The sequence below is a fragment of the Zonotrichia albicollis genome, unplaced genomic scaffold (genome assembly GCF_047830755.1).
Source record: "Zonotrichia albicollis isolate bZonAlb1 unplaced genomic scaffold, bZonAlb1.hap1 Scaffold_166, whole genome shotgun sequence".
NCBI classification, from domain to species: Eukaryota; Metazoa; Chordata; class Aves; order Passeriformes; family Passerellidae; genus Zonotrichia; species Zonotrichia albicollis.
In genome coordinates, this window is record NW_027428368.1 from 45547 (window position 1) to 70703 (window position 25157).

A 25157-nucleotide genomic window follows, 5' to 3' on the forward strand; every position below is an offset into this window, starting at 1 on the left:
CGGGGTTTGTGGGAAAAAATTCGAAATTTTGGGGGAAAAAACATCAGGAATTCCACGGGGAAATGTTGGGAATTACAGGGGAAAAAACATCGGGAATTCCGTGGGAAAAGGGCGGGAATTGCAGGGGGAAATGGTGGGGATTACTGGGAAAAAATCGGGAATTTTGGGGAAAAAAATGTCGGGAGTTCTGTGTTGAAACCTCGGAGTTTACAGGGAAAAAATCAGAAATTTTGGGGGATAAAAGGTCAGGAATTCCTGGAGAAAAGATGTTGGGAATTACAAGGAAAAAAAGTCTGGAATTTTGGCGGAAAAGGGCAGGAATCTGAGGGGAAAAAATGTCGGGAATCCCAGGGGAAAAATGTCGGGAATTCCAGAGGGAAAAAATGTCAGGAATTCCGGGGAAAAATGGTCGGGAATTAAAGGGAAAATTGTCAGGAATTCTGGGGGAAAATAGTCGGGAATTAAAGGGAAAATTGTCAGGAATTCTGGGGGAAAATGGTTGGGAATTACAGGGAAAAAATCAGGAATTTTGGGGGGAAAAAGCGTCGGGAATTCCGTGGGAAAAGGGCGGGAATTGCAGGGGGAAATGGTGGAAATTGCAGGGAAAAAAATCGGGAATTTGGGGGGGGAAAAAAGTCAGGAATTACTGGGAAAAAATCAGAAATTTTTTGGGATAAAACGTCAGGAATTCCACGGGGAAATGTTTGGAATTACAGGGAAAAAAATCAGGAATTCTGGGGGAAAAAATGTCGGGAATTCCGTGGGAAAAGGGTGGGAATTGCAGGGGGAAATGGTCGGGAATTACTGGGAAAAAATCAGGAATTTTGGGGGGGAAAAAATATCAGGAATTCTGGGGGAAAAATGTCAGAAATTTCACAGGAAAATATTTGGAATTACAGAGAAAAAATCAGGAATTCTGCGGGGAAAAATGTCGGGAGTTCTGTGTTGAAACATTGGGGTTTAAAGGGGAAAAAATTTGAAATTTTGGGGGATAAAAGGTCAGGAATTCCACGGGGAAATGTTTGGAATTACAGGGAAAAAAATCTGGAATTTTGGGGGAAAAAATGTTGGGAATTCAGGGGGAAAAAGGTAGGGAATTCCAATAAAAACTGTTGGTAATTACATGGAAAAAATCAGGAATTCTGGGGGAAAAAACCATCAAGAATTCCTGGAGAAAAGATGTTGGGAATTACAGGGGAAAAATATCAGGAATTCTGGGGAAAAAATGTTGGGAATTACAGGGAAAACTGTCAGGAATTCTGGGGGAAAATGGTCGGGAATTACAGGGAAAAAATCAGGAATTTTGGGGGGGAAAAATGTCAGGAATTCTGGGGGAAAAACGTCAGAAATTTCACAGGAAAATATTTGGAATTACAGGGGAAAAATCAGGAATTCTGGGGGAAAAAATGTCGGGAATTCTGTGTTGAAACGTCAGGGTTTACAGGGAAAAAATTCGAAATTTTGGGGGAAAAAATGTCAGGAATTCCATGGGGAAATGTTTGGAATTACAGGGAAAAAAATCAGGAATTCTGTGGGAAAAAGCGTTGGGAATTCTGTGGGAAAAGGATGGGAATTGCAGGGGGAAATGATGGGAATTACAGGGAAAAAATCAGGAATTTTGGGCGGAAAAAACGTCAGAAATTTCACAGGAAAATATTTGGAATTACAGGAAAAAATCAGGAATTCTGGGGGGAAAAAACGTCAGGAGTTCTGTGTTGAAACCTCGGGGTTTATGGGGAAAAAATTCGAAATTTTGGGGGATAAAATGTCAGGAATTCCAAGGGGAAATGTTTGGAATTACAGGGAAAAAATCAGGAATTCTGGGGAAAAAAATGTCGGGAGTTCTGTGTTGAAATGTTGGGAATTACAGGGAAAAAATCAGAAATTTTAGGGGATAAAATGTCAGGAATTCCATGGGAAAAGGGTGGGAATTGCAGGGGGAAATGGTGGGGATTGCTGGGAAAAAAATCGGGAATTTTGGGGGAAAAATTCGGGAGTTCTGTGTTGAAATGTTGGGAATTACAGGGAAAAAATCAGAAATTTTGGGGGATAAAAGGTCAGGAATTCCTGGAGAAAAGATGTTGGGAATTACAGGGAAAAAATGTCAGGAATTACAGAGAAAAAAATCAGGAATTCTGGGGAAAAAACGTCGGGAATTACAGGGAAAATTGTCAGGAATTCTGGGGGAAACTGGTCGGGAATTACAGGGAAAAAATCAGGAATTTTGGGGGGAAAAAATGTCAGGAATTGTGGGGGAAAAAACGTCAGAAATTTCACAGGAAAATATTTGGAATTACAGGGAAAAAATCAAGAATTCTGGGGGAAAAAAATGTCGGGAGTTCTGTGTTGAAACATCGGGGTTTATGGGGAAAAAATCAGAAATTTTGGGGGATAAAATGTCAGGAATTCCACGGGGAAATGTTTGGAATTAGAGGGAAAAAAATCAGGAATTTTGGGGGGAAAAAATGTCAGGAATTCCATGGGAAAAGGGCAGGAATTGCAGGGGGAAATGGTGGGGATTGCAGGGAAAAAATCGGGAATTTTGGGGAAAAAAATGTCAGGAATTCTGGGGGAAAATGGTCAGGAATTACTGGGAAAAAATCAGGAATTCTGGGGAAAAAAACATCGGGAATTCCATGGGAAAAGGGCGGGAATTGCAGGGGGAAATGGTGGGGATTGCAGGGGAAAAATTGGGAATTCTGGTGGGAAAAATGTCGGGAATTACAGGGAAAACTGTCAGGAATTCTGGGGGAAAATGTTCGGGAATTACAGGGAAAAAATCAGGAATTTTGGGGGGGAAAAAACGTCGGGAATTCCGTGGGAAAAGGGCGGGAATTACAGGGGGAAATGGTGGGGATTACTGGGAAAAAAATCGGGAATTTTGGGGAAAAAAATGTCGGGAGTTCTGTGTTGAAATGTCGGGGTTTACAGGGAAAAAATTCGAAATTTTGGGGGAAAAAACATCAGGAATTCCACAGGGAAATGTTTGGAATTACAGGGAAAAAAATCAGGAATTCCGGGGAAAAAATGTCGGGAATTACTGGGAATAAATCAGGAATTTTGGGGGGAAAAATGTCAGGAATTCTGGGGGGAAAAAACGTCAGGATTTTCACGGGAAAATATTTGGAATTACAGGGGAAAAATCAGGAATTCTGGGGAAAAAAATGTCGGGAGTTCTGTGTTGAAATGTTGGGAATTACAGGGAAAAAAATCAGAAATTTTGGGGGATAAAATGTCAGGAATTCCACGGGGAAATGTTTGGAATTACAGGGAAAAAATCAGGAATTCCGGGGGAAAAAATGTCGGGAATTGCAGGGGGAAATGGTGGGGATTGCAGGGAAAAAATCAGGAATTTTGGGGGGAAAAAATGTCAGGAGTTCTGTGTTGAAACGTCGGGGTTTACAGGGAAAAAAATCAGAAATTTTGGGGGATAAAATGTCAGGAATTCCACGGGGAAATGTTTGGAATTACAGGGAAAAAAATCAGAAATTCTGGGGAAAAAACATCGGGAATTCTGTGGGAAAAGGGCAGGAATTGCAGGGGGAAATGGTGGGGATTGCTGGGGAAAAAATCGGGAATTTTGGGGGAAAAAATGTCGGGAATTACAGGGAAAAATGTCAGGAATTCTGGGGGAAAATGGTCGGGAATTACTGGGAAAAAATCAGGAATTTTGGGGGAAAAAATGTCGGGAATTCTGTGTTGAAAGGTCGGGGTTTGCAGGGAAAAAAATCAGAAATTTTGGGGGATAAAATGTCAGGAATTCCACGGGGAAATGTTTGGAATTACAGGGAAAAAAATCAGGAATTCCGGGGGAAGAAACATCGGGAATTCCATGGGAAAAGGATGGGAATTTGCAGGGGAAAATGATGGGAATTACAGGGAAAAAAATCAGGAATTTTGGGGAAAAAAATGTCGGGAGTTCTGTGTTGAAACATATAGGTTTACAGGGAAAAAATCAGAAATTTTGGGGGATAAAATGTCAGGAATTCCTGGAGAAAAGGTGTTGGGAATTACAGGGAAAAAAATCAGGAATTTTGGGGGAAAAAATGTTGGGAATTCAGGGGAAAAATGTTGGGAATTCCAATAAAAACTGTTGGTAATTACAGGGAAAAAATCAGGAATTCTGGGGGAAAAAACCATCAAGAATTCCTGGAGAAAAGATGTTGGGAATTACAGGGAAAAATATCAGGAATTACAGAGAAAAAAATCAGGAATTCTGGGGAAAAAAATGTCGGGAATTACAGGGAAAATTGTCAGGAATTCTGGGGGAAAATGGTCGGGAATTACTGGGAAAAAATCAGGAATTTTGGGGGGAAAAAATGTCAGGAATTCTGGGGGAAAAAACGTCAGAAATTTCAAAGGAAAATATTTGGAATTACAGGGGAAAAATCAGGAATTCTGGGGGAAAAAATGTCGGGAGTTCTGTGTTGAAAAGTCGGGGAAAAAATCAGAAATTTTGGGGGATAAAACATCAGGAATTCCATGGGGAAATGTTTGGAATTACAGGGAAAAAATCAGGAATTCGAGGGGAAAAGACGTCAGGAATTCCTGGAGAAAAGATGTTGGGAATTACAGGGGGAAAATGTCAGGAATTCCGGGGGAAAAGTTGTTGGGAATTACAGCCAAAAAATGTCGGGAATTACAGGGAAAAGATCAGGAATTCTGGGGGGAAAAATGTCAGGAATTCGGGGGGAAAAAAAGTTTGGGAATTCTGGGGGGAAAATGAGAAATTCCAGGGAAAATTTGGATCACCCTGGGATGGTGGGGTGGGAATGGGATGGGATTGAAGGTCCACTCTCAAATCCCACATCCCACATCCCAAATTTCACATCCTGGATTCCAAATCCCACATCCCAAATCCCACAACCCAAATCCCAGATCCAGATCCTACATCTCAAATCCCACATCCCAAATTTCACATCCTGGATTCCAAATCCCAAATTTCACATCCCAGATCCCAAATCCCACATCCCACATCACAAATCTCCCATTCCAAACTCCAAATTCCAAATCCCACATCCAGGAGTGGATCAGGGATGGATCAGGGATCAATAACCCTGGATCAGGGATGGATCAGGAATCAATAACCCTGGATCAGGGATCAATCAGGGATGGATCAGGGATCAATATCCCTGGATCATGGGACAGATCAGAGATCAATATCCCTGGATCAGGGATGGATCAGGGATTGATCAGGGATCGATATCCCTGGATCAGTGATTGATCAGGAATCGATATCCCTGGATCAGGGATTGATCAGTGATCGATATCCCTGGATCAGGGATTGATCAGGGATTGATCAGGGATTGATCAGGGATCGATATCCCTGGATCAGTGATCGATCAGGGATCGATATCCCTGAATCATGGGACAGATCAGGGATCGATATCCCTGGATCAGGGATTGATCAGCGATCGATATCCCTGGATCAGTGATTGATCAGGGATTGATATTCCTGGATCAAGGATCGATATCCCCGGATCAGGAATTGATCAGGAATCGATATCCCTGGATCAGTGATTGATCAGGGATCGATATCCCTGGATAAGGGATTGTTCAGGGATCAATATCCCTAGATCAGGGATCAATCAGGGATTGATCAAGGATCGATATCCCTGGATCAGTGATTGATCAGTGATCGATATCCCCGGATCAGTGATTGATCAGTGATTGATCAGGGATCGATATCCCTGGATCAGTGATCGATCAGGGATTGATCAAGGATCGATATCCCTGGATCAGGGATTGATTTCCATGGCACACACGGAACTCAGCTAACGAGGTGCAGTTTCCCCTGGGAACCCGGGAATGCCACCGGGAACAAACGCCGGCGTGCGGCACCACCGTCACCGGAGCAACGGCTCCGGGTCCCTGTGCCCATTCCCAGGAGGAGATTCCCAAGGAACAGCTCCATGTCCCTGTCCCCATTCCCAGGAGGAGATTCCCATGTCCCTGTCCCCATTCCCAGAACATTCCCAAGGAACAGCTCCCTGTCCATGTCCCCATTCCCAAGGATCAGTCCCATGCCCCTGTCCTCATTTCCAAGTAACAGTTCCGTGTCCCTGTCCCCATTCCCAAGAAAAGAACCCTGTGTCCCTGTCCCCATTCCCAAGGAAAAGATTCCCGTGTCCCTGTTCTCATTCCCAGAACATTCCCGAGGAACAGCTCCGTGTCCCTGTCCCCATTCCCAGATGGAAATTCCCATGTCCCTGTGCCCATTCCCAAGGAGGAGATTCCCAAGGAACAGTTCTGTGTCCCTGTCCCCATTCCCAGGAGGAAGTTCCCAATGTCCCTGTCCCCATTCCCAGGAGGAAATTCCCGTGTCCCTGTCCCCATTCCCAAGGAACATTCCCATGTCCCTGTCCCCATTCCCAAGGAACAGCTCCGTGTCCCTGTCCCCATTCCCAGATGGAAATTCCCAGTGTCCCTGTCCCCATTCCCAAGGGACAACTCTGTGTCCCTGTCCCCAATTCCAGGGAAAGTCTCCATGTCCCTGTCCCCATTCCAAGGACATTCCCGTGTCCCTGTCCCCATTCCCAGGAGATTCCCAAGGAACAGCTCTGTGTCCCTGTCCCCATTCCCAAGGAATGGCTCCGTGTCCCTGTCCCCATTCCCAGGAGATTCCCAAGGAACAGCTCTGTGTCCCTGTCCCCATTCCCAGATGGAAATTCCCAGTGTCCCTGTCCCCATTCCCAAGGAACGGCTCCGTGTCCCTGTCCCCATTCCCAAGGACATTCCCGTGTCCCTGTCCCCATTCCCAAGGAATGGCCCCGTGTCCCTGTCCCCCTTCCTAGATGGAAATTCCCAGTGTCCCTGTCCCCATTCCCAAGGAACAGCTCTGTGTCCCTGTCCCCATTCCCAGATGGAAATTCCCGTGTCCCTGTCCCCATTCCCAAGGAATGGCTCTGTGTCCCTGTCCCCATTCCAAGGAGGAGATTCCCGTGTCCCTGTCCCCATTCCCAAGGAACATTCCCGTGTCCCTGTCCCCCTTCCTAGATGGAAATTCCGGTGTCCCTGTCCCCATTCCCAAAGAAGGACTCCATGTCCCTGTCCCCATTCCCAGAACATTCCCAAGGAATGGCTCCGTGTCCCTGTCCCCATTCCCAGGATGCGATTCCCAGTGTCCCTGTCCCCTCCAGGTTGACTTTGACATCAATCCCAAATTCCCATTCCCAATCTCGTTCCAATTCCCAATCCCATTCCCATTCCCACATTCCCAAATTCCCGCTGTCCGTCCCCACCTGCTGCTGGCTCTGCTCCTCCAGGTTCAGTTTGACCTCAATCCCAAATTCCCATTCCCAATCCCAATTGCAATCTCAATCCCAAATTCCCATCCCCAATCCCAAATCCATTCCCATTCCCATATTCCCACATTCCCACATTCCCAAGTCCTTCCCCACCTGCTGCTGGCTCTGCTCCTCCAGGTTGAGTTTGACCTCAATCCCAAATTCCCATTCCCATTCCCAACCCCAATCCCATTCCCAATTCCCAATTCCAAAATCCCAATTCCCAAATTTCCCCCTGTCCGTCCCCACCTGCTGCTGGCTCTGCTCCTCCAGGTTGAGTTTCACCTCAATCCCAAATTCCCATTCCCAATCCCATTCCCAATCCCATTCCCAATTGCAATTCCCATCCCAAATTCCCAATCCCAATCCCAATTCCCACAATTCCCGCCATGTCCCCACCTGCTGCTGGCTCTGCTCCTCCAGGTTGAGTTTCACCTTAATCCCAAATTCCCATTCCCATTCCCAACTCCAATCCCCATCCCAAATTCCCAATCCCAAAATCCCAATTCCCAAATTTCCCGCTGTCCGTCCCCACCTGCTGCTGGCTCTGCTCCTCCAGGTTCAGTTTGACCTCAATCCCAAATTCCCATTCCCATTCCCAATTCCCACAATTTCCCCTGTCCATCCCCACCTGCTGCTGGCTCTGCTCCTCCAGGTTGACTTTGACCTCAATCCCAAATTCCCATTCCCATTCCCAATCCCAATCCCAATCCCAATTGCAATTCCCATCCCAAATTCCCAATCCCAAAATCCCAATTCCCAAATTTCCCGCTGTCCGTCCCCACCTGCTGCTGGCTCTGCTCCTCCAGGTTGAGTTTCACCTCAATCCCAAATTCCCATTCCCAATCCCATTCCCATTCCCACTCCCAATTCCCACCTTCCTGCTCCCATTCCCGTTCTCAATTTTCTATCCCAATCCCAAAATCCCAATTCCCAAATTCCCTCTGTCCATCCCCACCTGCTGCTGGCTCTGCTCCTCCAGGTTCAGTTTGACCTCAATCCCAATCCCAATCCCAATCCCAATTCCCACCTTCCAGCCCCCATTCCTGTTCTCAATTCCCAAATTCCCAATCCCAAAATCCCAATTCCCAAATTTCCCCCTGTCCGTCCCCACCTGCTGCTGGCTCTGCTCCTCCAGGTTGACTTTGACCTCAATCCCAAATTGCCATTCCCAATCCCATTCCCAATCCCAATCCCAATTGCAATCCCCATCCCAAATTCCCAATCCCAAAATCCCAATTCCCAAATTTCCCGCTGTCCGTCCCCATCTGCTGCTGGCTCTGCTCCTCCAGGTTCAGTTTGATCCCATTCCCAATCCCAATTCCCACCTTCCTGCGCCCATTCCCATTCTCAATTCCCAATCCCAATCCCAAAATCCCAATTCCCAAATTTCCCGCTGTCCGTCTCCTCCTGCTGCTGGCTCTGCTCCTCCAGGTTCTGTTTGACCTCAATCCCAAATTCCCATTCCCAATCCCAATTCCCACCTTCCTGCGCCCATTCCCATTCTCAATTCCCAATCCCAATCCCAAAATCCCAATTCCCAAATTTCCCGCTGTCCGTCTCCTCCTGCTGCTGGCTCTGCTCCTCCAGGTTCTGTTTGACCTCAATCCCAAATTCCCAATCCCAATCCCATTCCCATTCCCAATCCCAATTGCAATCCCCATCCCAAATTCCCAATCCCAAAATCCCAATTCCCAATTCCCACAATTCCCGCCATGTCCCCACCTGCTGCTGGCTCTGCTCCTCCAGGTTCAGTTTCACCTCCAGCGACTGCCGCGCCTCCAGGAACGCCTTCCGGTGCTTCCGGTCGGCCATGACGTACGACATGGCGCCCACCATCATGGCCGCCGCGTACAGCGCCACGTTGGACAGCAACTGTGGGGACGGGGAACACCAAAATCTGGGAATTTTTCCCAAAATTTGGGAATTTTTGGGATATTTGGGATGGAACAGTGGGATTTGGGAGGGACGGCTTCCGGTGCTTCCGGTCGGCCATGACGTACGACATGGCGCCCACCATCATGGCCGCCGTGCACACACGTACAGCGCCACGTTGGACACCAAAATTTGGGAATTTTTGGGGTCTTTAGGATATTTGGGAATTTGGGATATTTGGGATGGAACAGTGGGATTTGGGAGGAATGGCTTCCGGTGCTTCCGGTCGGCCATGACGTACAACATGGCGCCCACCATCATGGCCGCCGCGTACAGCGCCACGTTGGACACCAAAATTTGGGAATTTTTGGGGTATTTGGGATATTTGGGAATTTGGGATATTTGGGATGGAACACCAGGATTTGGGAGGAACGGCTTCCGGTGCTTCCGGTCGGCCATGACGTACGACATGGCGCCCACCATCATGGCCGCCGCGTACAGCGCCCCGTTGGACAGCAGCTGGGGACAGGAAACATCAAAATCTGGGAATTTTTCCCAAAATCTGACAATTTGGGATATTTGGGATATTCAAGAATTTGGGATGGAACACCGGGATTTGGGAGGAATGGCTTCCGGTGCTTCCGGTCGGCCATGACGCACAACATGGCGCCCACCATCATGGCCGCCGCGCACACGCGTACAGCGACACGTTGGACGCCAAAATTTGGGAATTTTTGGGGTATTTGGGATATTTGGGAATTTGGGATATTTGGGAATTTGGGATGGAACACCAGGGTTTGGGAGGAACGGCTTCCGGTGCTTCTGGTCGGCCATGATGTACGACATGGCGCCCACCATCATGGCCGCCGCGCACACGCGTACAGCGCCACGTTGGACGCCAAAATTTGGGAATTTTTGGGATATTTGGGATATTTGGGAATTTAGGATATTTGGGATATTCAGGATGGAACAGTGGGATTTGGGAGGAACGGCTTCCGGTGCTTCCGGTCGGCCATGACATACGACATGGCGCCCACCATCATGGCCGCCGCGCACACATATACACCGCCACGTTGGACAGCAAAATTTGGGAATTTTTGGGGTATTCGGGATATTTGGGAATTTGGGATATTTGGGATATTCAGGATGGAACAGTGGGATTTGGGAGGAATGGCTTCCGGTGCTTCCGGTCGGCCATGACGTACGACATGGCGCCCACCATCATGGCCGCCGCGTACAGCGCCACGTTGGACAGCAGCTGGGGACGGGAAACACCAATATCTGGGAATTCTTCCCAAAATCTAGGGATTTTTCCCAAAATTTGGGATATTTGGGATGGAACACCAGGATTTGGGAGGGATGGCTTCCGGTGCTTCCGGTCGGCCATGACGCACGACATGGCGCCCACCATCATGGCCGCCGCACACGGGTACAGCGACACGTTGGACATCAAAATTTGGGAATTTTTGGGGTATTTGGGATATTTGGGAATTTAGGATATTCAGGATGGAACAGTGGGATTTGGGAGGAATGGCTTCCGGTGCTTCCGGTCGGCCATGACGTACGACATGGCGCCCACCATCATGGCCGCCGCGTACAGCGCCACGTTGGACAGCAGCTGTGGGGATGGGAAACACCAAAATCTGGGAATTTTTCCCAAAATCTGGGAATATTTGGGATATTTGGGATGGAACACCAGGGTTTGGGAGAGACGGCTTCCGGTGCTTCTGGTTGGCCATGATGCACAACATGGCGCCCACCATCATGGCCGCCGCACACACGTACAGCGCCACGTTGGACACCAAAATTTGGGAATTTTTGGGGTCTTTAGAATATTTGGGAATTTGGGATATTCAGGATGGAACAGTGGGATTTGGGAGGAATGGCTTCCGGTGCTTCCGGTCGGCCATGACGCACAACATGGCGCCCACCATCATGGCCGCCGCGCACACACGTACAGCGCCACGTTGGACACCAAAATTTGGGAATTTTTGGGGGTATTTGGGATATTTGGGAATTTGGGAATTTGGGATATTCAGGATGGAACAGTGGGATTTGGGAGGGACGGCTTCCGGTGCTTCCGGTCGGCCATGACGTACAACATGGCGCCCACCATCATGGCCGCCGTGCACACACATACAGCGCCACGTTGGACACCAAAATTTGGGAATTTTTGGGGTATTTGGGATATTTGGGGTATTTGGGAATTTGGGATATTCAGGATGGAACACCAGGATTTGGGAGGAATGGCTTCCGGTGCTTCAGGTCGGCCATGACGCATAACATGGCGCCCACCATCATGGCTGCCGTGCACATGTACAGCGCCACGTTGGACACCAAAATTTGGGATATTTGGGATGGAACACCAGGATTTGGGAGGGACGGCTTCCGGTGCTTCCGGTCGGCCATGACGTACGACATGGCGCCCACCATCATGGCCGCCGTGCACATACGTAGAGCGCCACGTTGGACAGCAAAATTTGGGAATTTTTGGGGTCTTTTGGATATTTGGGAATTTGGGATATTTGGGATATTCAGGATGGAACAGTGGGATTTGGGAGGGACGGCTTCCGGTGCTTCCGGTCGGCCATGACGCACGACATGGCGCCCACCATCATGGCCGCCGCGCACACGCCTACAGCGCCACGTTGGACACCAAAATTTGGGAATTTTTGGGGTCTTTAGGATATTTGGGAATTTGGGATATTTGGGATATTCAGGATGGAACAGTGGGATTTGGGAGGGACGCCTTCCGGTGCTTCCGGTCGGCCATGATGTACGACATGGCGCCCACCATCATGGCCACCGCATACAGTGCCACGTTGGACACCAAAATTTGGGAATTTTGGGGGTCTTTGGGATATTTGGGAATTTGGGAATTTGGGATATTCAGGATGGAACAGTGGGATTTGGGAGGAATGGCTTCCGATCGGCCATGACGCACAACATGGCGCCCACCATCATGGCCGCCGCGTACAGCGCCACGTTGGACAGCAGCTGTGGGGACGGGAAACACCAAAATCTGGGAATTTTTCCCAAAATCTGGGCATTTTTCCCAAAATTTGGGATATTTGGGATGGAACAGTGGGATTTGGGAGGGACGGCTTCTGGTGCTTCCGGTCGGCCATGACGCACAACATGGCGCCCACCATCATGGCCGCCGCGCACACACGTACAGCGCCATATTGGACAGCAAAATTTGGGAATTTTTGGGGTCTTTAGGATATTTGGGATATTTGGGAATTTTGGGATATTCAGGATGGAACAGTGGGATTTGGGAGGAATGGCTTCCGGTGCTTCCGGTCGGCCATGACGCACGACATGGCGCCCACCATCATGGCCGCCGCATACAGCGCCATGTTGGACAGCAGCTGGGGACGGGAAACACCAAAATCTGGGAATTTGGGATATTTGGGATATTCAGGAATTTGGGATGGAACACCGGGATTTGGGAGGAAGGGCTTCCGGTGCTTCCGGTCAGCCATGACGTACAACATGGCGCCCACCATCATGGCCACTGCGCACGTGTACAGCGCCACGTTGGACACCAAAATTTGGGAATTTTTGGGGTCTTTGGGATATTTGGGAATTTGGGATATTTGGGATATTCAGGATGGAACAGTGGGATTTGGGAGGAATGGCTTCCGGTCAGCCATGACGTACGACATGGCGCCCACCATCATGGCCGCCGTGCACACACGTACAGCGCCACGTTGGACACCAAAATTTGGGAATTTTTGGGATATCTGGGAATTTGGGATATTTGGGAATTTTGGGGGTATTTGGGATATTTGGGAATTTTGGATATTTGGGATTTTGGGGAATTTGGGGTATTTGGAATATTCAGGAATTTGAGATATTAGGGATATTCTGGAATTTGGGATCATCACGGGATATTCGGGATGGAACAGCTGGAATTTGGGATCGTGGAATATTTGGGATCGAACAGCGGGGATTTGGGATCAGGGACACTCAGGAATGAACAGCAGGAATGTGGGATATTCGGGATAATTGGGGTGAAATGGCAGAAATTTGGGGTCACAGGAAGTTTGGGAAGAAAGAGGAGGAATTTGGGATCATGGGATATTCAGGATGAACCAGCAGGAATTTGGGAGCGCAGGATCTTCGGGAATTTGGGATCATGGAATCTTTGGGACGCAGCAGTGGGAATTTGTAATCATGGGATTTTTGGGGAGGAATGTCAGGAATTTGGGATCACGGGACCTTTGGGATGAAAAAGCAGGAATTTGGGATCAAGGGATATTCAGGATGAAAGACCGGGAATTTGGGATCAGGGGGTCTCTGGGAAAGGAAGGGCAGGGATTTGGGATCTCAGGATCTTTGGGGTGGAATCAGGGGAATTTGGGATCTCAGGTTTAAACAGTGGGAATTTGGGATCAGGGATGCTCAGGATTGAAGAGCAGGAATTTGGGATATTCCGGAAAATTGGGGTGAAATGGCAGAAATTTGGGGTCACAGGAAGTTTGGGAAGAAAGAGGAGGAATTTGGGATCATGGGATACTCAGGATGAACCAGCAGGAATTTGGGAGCGCGGGATCTTCGGGAATTTGGGATTGTGGAATCTTTGGGATGAAAAAGCAGGAATTTGGGATCAAGGGATATTCAGGATGAAAGACCGGGAATTTGGGATCAGGGGTCTCTGGGAACGGAAGGGCAGGGATTTGGGATCTCAGGATCTTTGGGGTGGAATCAAGGGAATTTGGGATCTCAGGTTTAAACAGTGGGAATTTGGGATCAGGGATGCTCAGGATTGAACAGCAGGAATTTGGGATATTCGGGATATTTGGGGTGGAACAGCAGGAATTTGGGATTGCGGGAGCTTCGAGATGGAACAGCAGGAATTTGGAATTGTGGAATATTTAGGATGAAAGAGCAGGAATTTGGGATTATGGGATCTCTGGGATGAAAGGTCTGGCATTTGGGATCTCAGGATTTTTGGGAACAAAGAGCAGGAATTTGGGATCCCAGGATCTTTGGGAAGAAAGAGCAGGAATTTGGGATCATGGGACCTTCAGGAAGAAAGAGTGGGAATTCGGGGTCAGAGGATCTTTGGGAAGAAAGAGTGGGAATTTGGGACCATGGGATATTTGGGAGGAAACAGCAGGAATTTGGAATTGTGGAATATTTGGGATGAAAGAGCAGGAATTTGGGATCCAGGGATCACTGGGATAAAAGAGCTGGCATTTGGGATCCCAGGATTTTTGGGAATAAACAGCAGGAATTTGGGATCACAGCATCTTTCAGGAAAAATGGCGGGATTTTGGGGCAGAGGATCTTTGGGGGGAAACAGTGGGAATTTGGGATCTTTGGGAAGAAAAAGCTGGGAATTTGGGATCATGGGATATTCAGAATTAAAGAGCAGGAATTTGGGAACACGGGATCTTTGGGAATTTGGGATCTTGGGATTTTTGGGAGAAAACAGCAGGAATGTGGAATTGTGGGATATTTGGCATTAAAGAGGAGGAATTTGGGAACACGGGATCATTGGGATAAAACAGCAGGAATTTGGGATCCCAGGATTTTGGGGAAAAAAAGTGGAAATTTGGGGTCAGAGGATCTTTGGGAAGAGAGAGAGAGAATTTGGGATCATGGGATCTCCAGGATGAAAGGTCTGGCATTTGGGATCACAGGATTTTTGGGAATAAACAGCGGGAATTTGGGATCACAGGATCTTTGGGAAGACCTTGTGGGAATTTGGGATCGTGGGATTTTTGAGAGAAAACCGCGGGAGTTTGGAATTGTGGAATATTCAGGATGAAAGAGCAGGAATTTGGGATCACAGGATTTTTGGGAATAAACAGCAGGAATTTGGGATCACAGGATCTTTGGGAATAAACAGCAGGAATTTGGAATCACAGGATCTTTGGGAATAAACAGTGGGAATTCGGGGTCAGAGGATCTTTGGGAAGAAAGAGTGGGAATTTGGGACCATGGGATATTTGGGAGGAAACAGCAGGAATTTGGAATTGTGGAATATTTGGGATGAAAGAGCAGGAATTTGGGATCCAGGGATCACTGGGATAAAAGAGCTGGCATTTGGGATCGCAGGATTTTTGGGAACAGCAGGAATTTGGGATCACAGCATCTTTCAGGAAAAATGGCGGGATTTTGGGTCAGAGGATCTTTGGGGGAAAACAGTGGGAATTTGGGATCTTTGGGAAGAAAAAGCTGGGAATTTGGGATCATGGGATATTCAGAATTAAAGTGCAGGAATTTGGGAACACGGGATCTTTGGGAATTTGGGATCTTGGGGTTTTTGGGAGAAAACAGCAGGAATGTGGAATTGTGGGATATTTGGCATTAAAGAGGAGGAATTTGGGAACACGGGATCATTGGGATAAAAGAGCTGACATTTGGGATCCCAGGATTTTGGGGGAAAAAAAGTGGAAATTTAGGGTCAGGGGATCTTTGGGAAGAGAGAGGGAGAATTTGGGATCATGGGATCTCCAGGATGGAAGGTCTGGCATTTGGGATCACAGGATTTTTGGGAAAAAACAGCAGGAATTTGGGATCACAGGATCTTCAGGAAAAACCAGCAGGAATTTGGGATCGCAGGATTTTTGGGAACAAAGAGCAGGAATTTGGGATCACGGGATTTTCAGGAAGAAAGAGTGGGAATTTGGGATCGCAGGATTTTTGGGAAAAAAAGTGGAAATTTAGGGTCAGGGGATCTTTGGGAAGAAAGAGCAGGAATTTGGGATCATGGGATCTCCAGGATGAAAGGTCTGGCATTTGGGATCACAGGATTTTTGGGAATAAACAGCAGGAATTTGGGATCCCAGGATCTTTGGGAAGAAAGAGCAGGAATTTGGGATCATGGGACCTTCAGGAAGAAAGAATGGGAATTCGGGGTCAGAGGATCTTTGGGAAGAAAGAGTGGGAATTTGGGACCATGGGATATTTGGGAGGAAACAGCAGGAATTTGGAATTGTGGAATATTTGGAATGAAAGAGCAGGAATTTGGGATCCAGGGATCACTGGGATAAAAGAGCTGGCATTTGGGATCCCAGGATTTTTGGGAACAGCAGGAATTTGGGATCACAGCATCTTTCAGGAAAAATGGCGGGATTTTGGGGCAGAGGATCTTTGGGGGAAAACAGTGGGAATTTGGGATCTTTGGGAAGAAAAAGCTGGGAATTTGGGATCATGGGATACTCAGAATTAAAGAGCAGGAATTTGGGAACACAGGATCTTTGGGAATTTGGGATCTTGGGATTTTTGGGAGAAAACACCAGGAATGTGGAATTGTGGGATATTTGGCATTAAAGAGGAGGAATTTGGGATCATGGGATCTCTGGGATGAAAGAGCAGGAATTTGGGATCCCAGGATTTTTGGGATACTTAGTGGGAATTTGGGATCCAGAGATACTCGTAATGGAACGGCAGGGATTTGGGATCAGGGGATATTTGGGAACAAAGAAGAGGAATTTGGGATCGCAGGATTTTTGGGAACAAAGAGCAGGAATTTGGGGTCATGGGATCTTTGGGAACAAAGAGCAGGAATTTGGGATCGCAGGATTTTTGGGAAAAAAAAGTGGAAATTTGGGGTCAGAGGATCTTTGGGAAGAGAGAGGGAGAATTTGGGATCATGGGATCTCCAGGATGAAAGCTCTGGAATTTGGGATCGCAGGATTTTTGGGAACAAAGAGCAGGAATTTGGGATCACGGGATCCTTAGGAAAAACCAGCAGGAATTTGGGATCGCAGGATTTTTGGGAAAAAAAAGTGGAAATTTAGGGTCAAAGGATCTTTGGGAAGAGAGAGGGAGAATTTGGGATCATGGGATCTGCAGGATGAAAGGTCTGGCATTTGGGATCACAGGATTTTTGGGAACAAACAGCAGGAATTTGGGATCAGAGGATCTTTGGGAAGAACTTGTGGGAATTTGGGATCATGGGGTTTTTGAGAGAAAACCGCGGGAGTTTGGAATTGTGGAATATTCAGGATGAAAGAGCAGGAATTTGGGATCACAGGATCTTTGGGGAAAACCAGCAGGAATTTGGGATGGCAGGATTTTTGGGAACAAAGAGCAGGAATTTGGGATCCCAGGATTTTTGGGAACAAAGAGCAGGAATTTGGGATCTCAGGATCTTTGGGAAGAACTTGTGGGAATTTGGGATCACAGGATCTTTGGGAAAAAAAGTGGAAATTTAGGGTCAGAGGATCTTTGGGAAGAGAGAGGGAGAATTTGGGATCATGGGATCTCCAGGATGAAAGGTCTGGCATTTGGGATCACAGGATTTTTGGGAATAAACAACAGGAATTTGGGATCGCAGAATCTTTGGGAAGAACTTGCAGGAATTTGGGATCATGGGGTTTTTGAGAGAAAACCGCGGGAGTTTGGAATTGTGGAATATTCAGGATGAAAGAGCAGGAATTTGGGATCACAGGATCTTCGGGAAAAACCAGCAGGAATTTGGGATCGCAGGATTTTTGGGAACAAAGAGCAGGAATTTGGGATCATGGGATCTCCAGGATGAAAGGTCTGGCATTTGGGATCACAGGATTTTTGGGAACAAAGAGCAGGAATTTGGGATCACAGGATCCTTAGGAAAAACCAGGAGGAATTTGGGATCGCAGGATTTTTGGGATCGCAGGATTTTTGGGAACAAAGAGCAGGAATTTGGGATCTCCAGGATGAACAAGGAGGAATTCCAGGATGAGCAGGTCCACCATCAGGAATTCCAAGGCCAAAGCCCCATTTTGGGATAAATATCAGGAATTCCAGGGCAAAACCCCATTTTGGGATAAATACCAGGAATTCCAGGTCAAAAGCCCCATTTTGGGATAAGTATCAGGAATTCCAGGGCAAAAGCCCCATTTTGGGATAAACATCAGGAATTCCAGGGCAAAATCCCCATTTTGGGATAAACATCAGGAATTCCAGGGCAAAATCCCCATTTTGGGATAAACATCAGGAATTCCAGGGCAAAAGCCCCATTTTGGGATAAATATCAGGAATTCCGGGGCCAAAGCCCCATTTTGGGATAAATATCAGGAATTCCGGGGCCAAAGCCCCATTTTGGGATAAATATCGGGAATTCCAGGGCAAAAGTTCTGGAAAAAACCATGGCCGGGGCTCTGAATCCGCATTCCCGGGAATGGCCAAAAATCTGGGAAAGGTTCCGGTGTGTCCCACCAGGAATTCCAGGGCAGGGGTGGATCCCGGGATTGATCCCACAGGATTGGGTGCAGGTCCAGGGGGTGGAGCCCATCCTAGGGTGGGGTCCTGATCCCGTGGGATTGATCCTGATCCCACAGGATTGATCCTGATCCCATTGGGTTGGGTCCTGATCCCATGGATTAAATTCTGTTCCCAAGGATCGTGATCCCATTGGATCCCGTTCCCATGGATTGGATTCTGATCCCATGGATTGGATTCTTATCCCATGGATTGGATCCTGACCCCACAGAATTGATCCAGATCCATGGGAGGGATCCCATCCTTGGATTGTGTCCTGTCCCCATGGATTTGTTCCCATTCCCATGGATTGGATCCTGACCCCGTGGATTGGATCCTGATCCCATTGGGTTGGGCCCTGATCCCATGGATTAAATTCTGTTCCCAAGGATCGTGTTCCCATTGGATCCCGTTCCCATAGATTGGATTCTGACCCCATGGATTGGATCCTGATCCCATTGGCTGGCTCCTGATCCCATTGGTTGGATCTTGATCCCAAAGACCCCTGGACTGGATCCTGCCCCCATGGATTGGATCCTGACTCCATGGATTGGATCCTGACCCCCTGGATTGGGTCCTGATCCCATGGGATTGGGTCCTGATCCCCCAGGATTGGTCCTGATCCCCCAGGATTGGTCCTGATCCCACAGGATTGGTCCTGATCCCATTGGCTGGGCCTTGATCCCATTGGGTTGGGTCCTGATCCCATGGATTAAATTCTGTTCCCAAGGATCTTGTTCCCATTGGATCCCGTTCCCATGGATTGGATGCTGATCCCATGGATTGGATCCTGTCCCCATTGGCTGGCTCCTGATCCCATTGGTTGGATCTTGATCCCAAAGACCCCTGGACTGGATCCTGACCCCATGGATTGGATCCTGACTCGATGGATGGGGTCCTGATCCCATGGATTGGATTGGATCCCATGGATTGGATCCTGACCCCCTGGATTGGGTCCTGATCCCATGGGATTGGGAATTGACTTCCTGGATTGGTCACGATCCCACGGGATTGATCCTGATCCCATTGGCTGGGCCTTGATCCCATTGGGTTGGGTCCTGATCCCATGGATTAAATTCTGTTCCCAAGGATCTTGTTCCCATTGGATCCCGTTCCCATGGATTGGATCCTGATCCCATTGGCTGGCTCCTGATCCCATGGATTGGATCCTGATCCCACAGAATTGATTCAGATCCATGGGAGGGATCCCATCCTTGGATTGTGTCCTGTCCCCATGGATTTGTTCCCATTCCCATGGATTGGGTCCTGATCCCATGGGATTGGTCCTGATCCCACGGGATTGAATCCCATTCTCATGGATTGGATCCTGATCCCATTGGGTTGGGTCCTGATCCCATTGGGTTGGGTCCTGATCCCATGGATTAAATTCGGTTCCCAAGGATTGTGTTCCCATTGGATCCCGTTCCCATGGATTGGATCCTGATCCCATTGGCTGGCTCCTGATCCCATTGGTTGGATCCTGATCTCAAGTATTGGATCCTGATCCCATGGATTGGATCCTGTCCCCATGGATTGGATCCTGAGCCCATGGATTGGGTCCTGACCCCATGGATTGGATCCTGACCTTATGGATTGAATCCCATTCTCATGGATTGGATCCTGGATCCCCCAGGATTGACCCAGGTCCATGGGAGGGATCCCATCCTTGGATTGTGTCCTGTCCCCATGGATTTGTTCCCATTCCCATGGATTGGGTCCCGACCCCATGGATTGGATCCTGACCCCATGGATTGGATCCCATTCTCATGGATTGGATCCTGACCCCATGGATTGGGCCCTGATCCCATGGGATTGGTCCTGATCCCCCAGGATTGATCCAGTTCCATTGATTGGATCCCAATTCCATGGATTGGATCCTGGTCCCATGGATTGGATCCTGACCCCATGGATTGGATCCCGATTCCATGGATTGGGTCCTGATCCCACAGGATTGATCCTGATCCCATTGGCTGGGCCTTGATCCCATTGGGTCGGGTCCTGATCCCATGGATCAAATTCTGTTCCCAAGGATCGTGTTCCCATTGGATCCCGTTCCCATGGATTGGATCCCGTTCCCATGGATTGGGTCCTGACCCCATGGATTGGATCCTGACCCCATGGATTGGATCCTGACCTTATGGATTGAATCCCATTCTCATGGATTGGATCCGGATCCCCCAGGATTTATCCAGTTCCATTGATTGGATCCCAGTTCCATGGATTGCATCCTGATCCCTTGGATTATGTCCAGATCCCATGGATTGCATCCTGATCCCACAGGATTGATCCAGGTCCATGGGAGGGATCCCATCCTTGGATTGTGTCCTGTCCCCATGGATTTGTTCCCATTCCCATGGACTGGATCCTGATCCCATGGATTGGATCCCATTCCCATGGATTGGGTCCTGATTCCATGGATTGGATTCTGACCCTATGGATTGGATTCAGTTCCTATGGATTGGGTCCTGACCCCCAGACTGGATCCTGACCCCATGGATTGGATCCTGACCCCATGGATTGGATCCTGTCCCCAAGGATCAAATTCTGACTCCATGGATTGGGTCCGGATCCCACAGGATTGATCCAGTTCCATTGATTGGATCCCAGTTCCATGGATTGCATCCTGATCCCACAGGATTGATCCAGATCCATGGGATGGATCCCATCCTTGGATTGTGTCCTGTCCCCATGGATTTGTTCCCATTCCCATGGATTGGATCCTGATCCCATTGGGTTGGGTCCTGATCCCATGGATTAAATTCTGTTCCCAAGGATCTTGTTCCCATTGGATCCCGTTCCCATGGATTCAATTCTGATCCCATTGGCTGGCTCCTGATCCCATTGGTTGGATCTTGATCCCAAGGATTGGATCCCGACCCCAAGGATCAAATTCTGACTCCATGGATTGGGTCCTGATCCCACGGATTGCATCCTGATCCCACAGGATTGATCCAGATCCATGGGATGGATCCCACCCTTGGGTTGGATCCTCATCCCATGGATTGGATCCTGTCCCTATGGATTGGGTCCTGTTCCCATGGATTGGAATCCTGAAAATCCAGGGAATTCTGAAAATCCCGGGAATCCTCTCACCCATCCCATTCCTGCTGCCCTTCCGGGAGTCTCATCCCCAAAAAACAAATCTCTCCGGATGTCTCCCGAGATCCAAAACACTTCCCAGATCCCAAATTTTGTGAGAAAAGCTCTGATCCCAAATCCCAAATTCTGCGGGAAAAACTCCACCACAGAGACAGCCCCAAATCCCAATTTCTGTGGGAAAAGCTCTGATCCCAAATCCCAAAATTCTGTAGGAAAAAAATCTCCAATCCCAAATCCCAAATTCTGTGGGAAAAGCTCTGATCCCAAATCCCAAAATTCTGTGGGAAAACCTCCAATCCCAGATCCCAAATCCTGTGGAGAAGCTCCGATCCCAAATCCCAATATTCTGTGGGAAAATCTCCAATCCTGAATCCCAAATCCTGCAGGAAAAGCTCCAATCCCAAATCCCAAATCCTGCAGGAAAAGGACCGATCCTGAATCCCAAAAATTCTGTGGGAAAAGTTCTGATCCAGATCCCAAATTCCGTGGGAAAAGCTCCAGCCTGGATGAGATCCCAGATCCCAAATCCTGTGGAAAAACTCCCATCCCAAATCCCAAATTCTGTGGGAAAATCTCCAATCCAGGATCCTGAATTCTGCAGGAAAAACTCCAATCCCAGGTCCCAAATTCTGTGGAAAAAGCTCAAACCCTGAATCCCAAATTCTGCGGGAAAAACTCCGATCCCAAATCCCAAATCCTGCGGGAAAACCTCAGATCCCAAATCCCAAAATTCTGTGGGAAAATCTCCAATCCAGGGTCCTGAATTCTGCAGAAAATCTCCAATTTCACATCCCAGATTCTGGGGAAAAAGCTCAAACCCTGAATCCCAAATTCATGGGAAAATCTCCAATCCCAAATCCCAAAATTCTGCAGTAAAACTCCAATCCCAGGTCCCAAATTCTGGGGAAAAAGCTCAAACCCTGAATCCCAAATTCTGTGGGAAAAAACTCCAATCCCAAATCCCAAATTCTGCAGGAAAAGGACCAATCCTGAATCCCAAATATTTTGCGGGAAAAGTTCTGATCCAGATCCCAAATCCTGTGGGAAAAACTCCAATCCCAAATGCCAAATCCTGTGGGAGAAGCTCTGATCCCAAATCCCAAAATTCTCTGGGAAAATCTCCAATCCTGAATCCCAAATTCTGCAGGAAAAGGACCAATCCTGAATCCCAAATATTTTGCGGGAAAAGTTCTGATCCAGATCCCAAATTCCGTGGGAAAAGCCCCAACATGGAGGAGATCCCGGATCCCAAATCCTGTGGGAAAAACTCCGATCTCAAATCCCAAATCCTGTGGGAGAAGTTCTGATCCCAAATCCCGAAATTCTGCAGTAAAACTCCAATCCCAGGTCCCAAATTCTGTGGGAAAAACTCCAATCCCAGATCCCAAATCCTGCAGGAAAATCTCCAATCCCAAATCCCAAATCCTGCAGGAAAAGGACCGATCCTGAATCCCAAATATTTTGCGGGAAAAGTTCTGATCCAGATCCCAAATTCCGTGGGAAAAGCCCCAACATGGAGGAGATCCCAGATCCCAAATCCTGTGGGAAAAACTCCGATCCCAAATCCCAAATTCTGTGGGAAAATCTCCAATCCAGGATCCTGAATTCTGCAGGAAAAAACTCCAATCCCAGGTCCCAAATTTTGGGGGAAAAGCTCAAACCCTGAATCCCAAATTCTGTGGGAAAATCTCCTATCCCAAATCCCAAAATTCTGCAGTAAAACTCCAATCCCAGGTCCCAAATTCTGTGGGAAAATCTCCAATCCAGGATCCTGAATTCTGCAGGAAAAACTCCAATCCCAGGTCCCAAATTCTGTGGGAAAATCTCCAATCCTGATCCCAAATCCTGCAGGAAAATCTCCAATCCCAAATCCTGCAGGAAAAGGACCAATCCCGAATCCCAAATATTCTGTGGGAAAAGTTCTGATCCAGATCCCAAATTCCGTGGGAAAAGCCCCAACATGGAGGAGATCCCAGATCCCAAATCCTGTGGGAAAATCTCCGATCCCAAATCCCAAATTCTGTGGGAAAATCTCCAATCCCAAATCCCAAATTCTGCAGGAAAAACTCCAATCCCAGGTCCCAAATTCTGGGGAAAAAGCTCAAACCCTGAATCCCAAATTCTGCAGGAAAAGCCCCAACATAGAGGAGATCCCTGATCCCAAATCCTGTGGGAAAAAATCCAATCCCAAATTCTGTGGGAAAATCTCCAATCCAGGATCCTGAATTCTGCAGGAAAAACTCCAATCCCAGGTCCCAAATTTTTGGGGAAAAAGCTCAAACCCTGAATCCCAAATCCTGTGGGAAAAACTCCGATCCCAAATCCCAAAATTCTGCAGGAAAAGCTCCAGCATAGAGGAGATCCCAGATCCCAAATCCTGTGGGGAAAACTCCGATCCCAAATCCCAAAATCCTGCGGGAAAAGCTCCAACACCGAGGAGATCCCAGTTCCCAAATCCTGCAGGAAAAGCCCTGATCCAGAATCCCAAATCCTGGGAAAAACTCCAAATCCTATTCCCACCCCATTCCCTGTCCATTCCTGTTCCATTCCTGCACCTGCCTGGCCAGAACCACTCGATCCATGGAATTCCCACCCCATTCCCACCATTCTCATCCCCATTCCCGCACCTGCCGGAGCCTCCATCCATGGAATTCCCACTCCATTCCCTTTTCATTCCCAGCCCATTCCTGCTCCATTCCCGCACCTGCCTGGCCTGAACCCCTCCATCCATGGAATTCCCACCATTCCCAGTCCCTATTCCCTGAACCCATTCCCAGTCCCCATTCCCACCCCATTCCCACCCCATTCCCAGTCCAGTCCCTGTCCATTCCCATTCCATTCTCTTTCCATTCCCACCCCATTCCTGCTCCATTCCCATCCCATTCCCACCATTCCCATCCCATTCCCTGACCATTCCTGCCCCATTCCCGCACCTGCCTGGCCTGAACCCCTCCATCCATGGAATTCCCACCCCATTTCCAGTCCTCATTCCTGGTCCATTCCCATCCCATTCCTTGTCCATTCCCATCCCTTTTCCCCAATTCCCTGCCCCATTCCCAGCATTCCCAACCCATTCCCTGACCAATTCCCACCATTCCCATTCCATTCCCAGTCCCCATTCCCTGTCCATTCCCATTCCATTCTCTTTCCATTCCCACCATTCCCACTCCCCATTCCCACCCCATTCCCACCATTCCCATCCCATTCCCACCATTCCCAGCCCATTCCCGCCCCATTCCTGCACCTGCCTGGCCAGAACCCCTCAATCCATGGAATTCCCACCCCATTCCCTGACCCCTTTCCCACCCCATTCCCAGTTCCCATTCCCACCTCATTCCTGTTCCATTCCTGTCCATTCCCACCCCATTCCCAGTTCCCATTCCCACCATTCCTGCCCCATTCCCGCACCTGCCTGGCCTGAACCCCTCCATCCATGGAATTCCCACCCCATTCCCATTCCATTCCCATCCCATTCCCACCATTCCCAGCCCATTCCTGCACCTGCCTGGCCTGAACCCCTCGATCCATGGAATTCCCACCCCATTCCCAGTCCCCATTCCTGGTCCATTCCCATCACTTTTTCACCATTCCCGCACCTGCCTGACACCTCCATCCATGGAATTCCCACCATTCCCAGTCCTCATTCCCACCCCATTCCCAGTTCCCATTCCCACCTAATCCCTGCCCATTCCTGCC

The 25157-nt window shown here is 48.4% G+C and overlaps 1 protein-coding gene across 1 annotated transcript in view; it reads right to left on the reverse strand.

Annotated features, from left to right (window-relative positions):
* Nucleotides 1-25157, reverse strand: part of LOC141727655 (adenylate cyclase type 3-like) — a gene marked incomplete at its 3' end in the record, with an annotated part of 69359 nt that overhangs the window by 41395 nt on the left and 2807 nt on the right.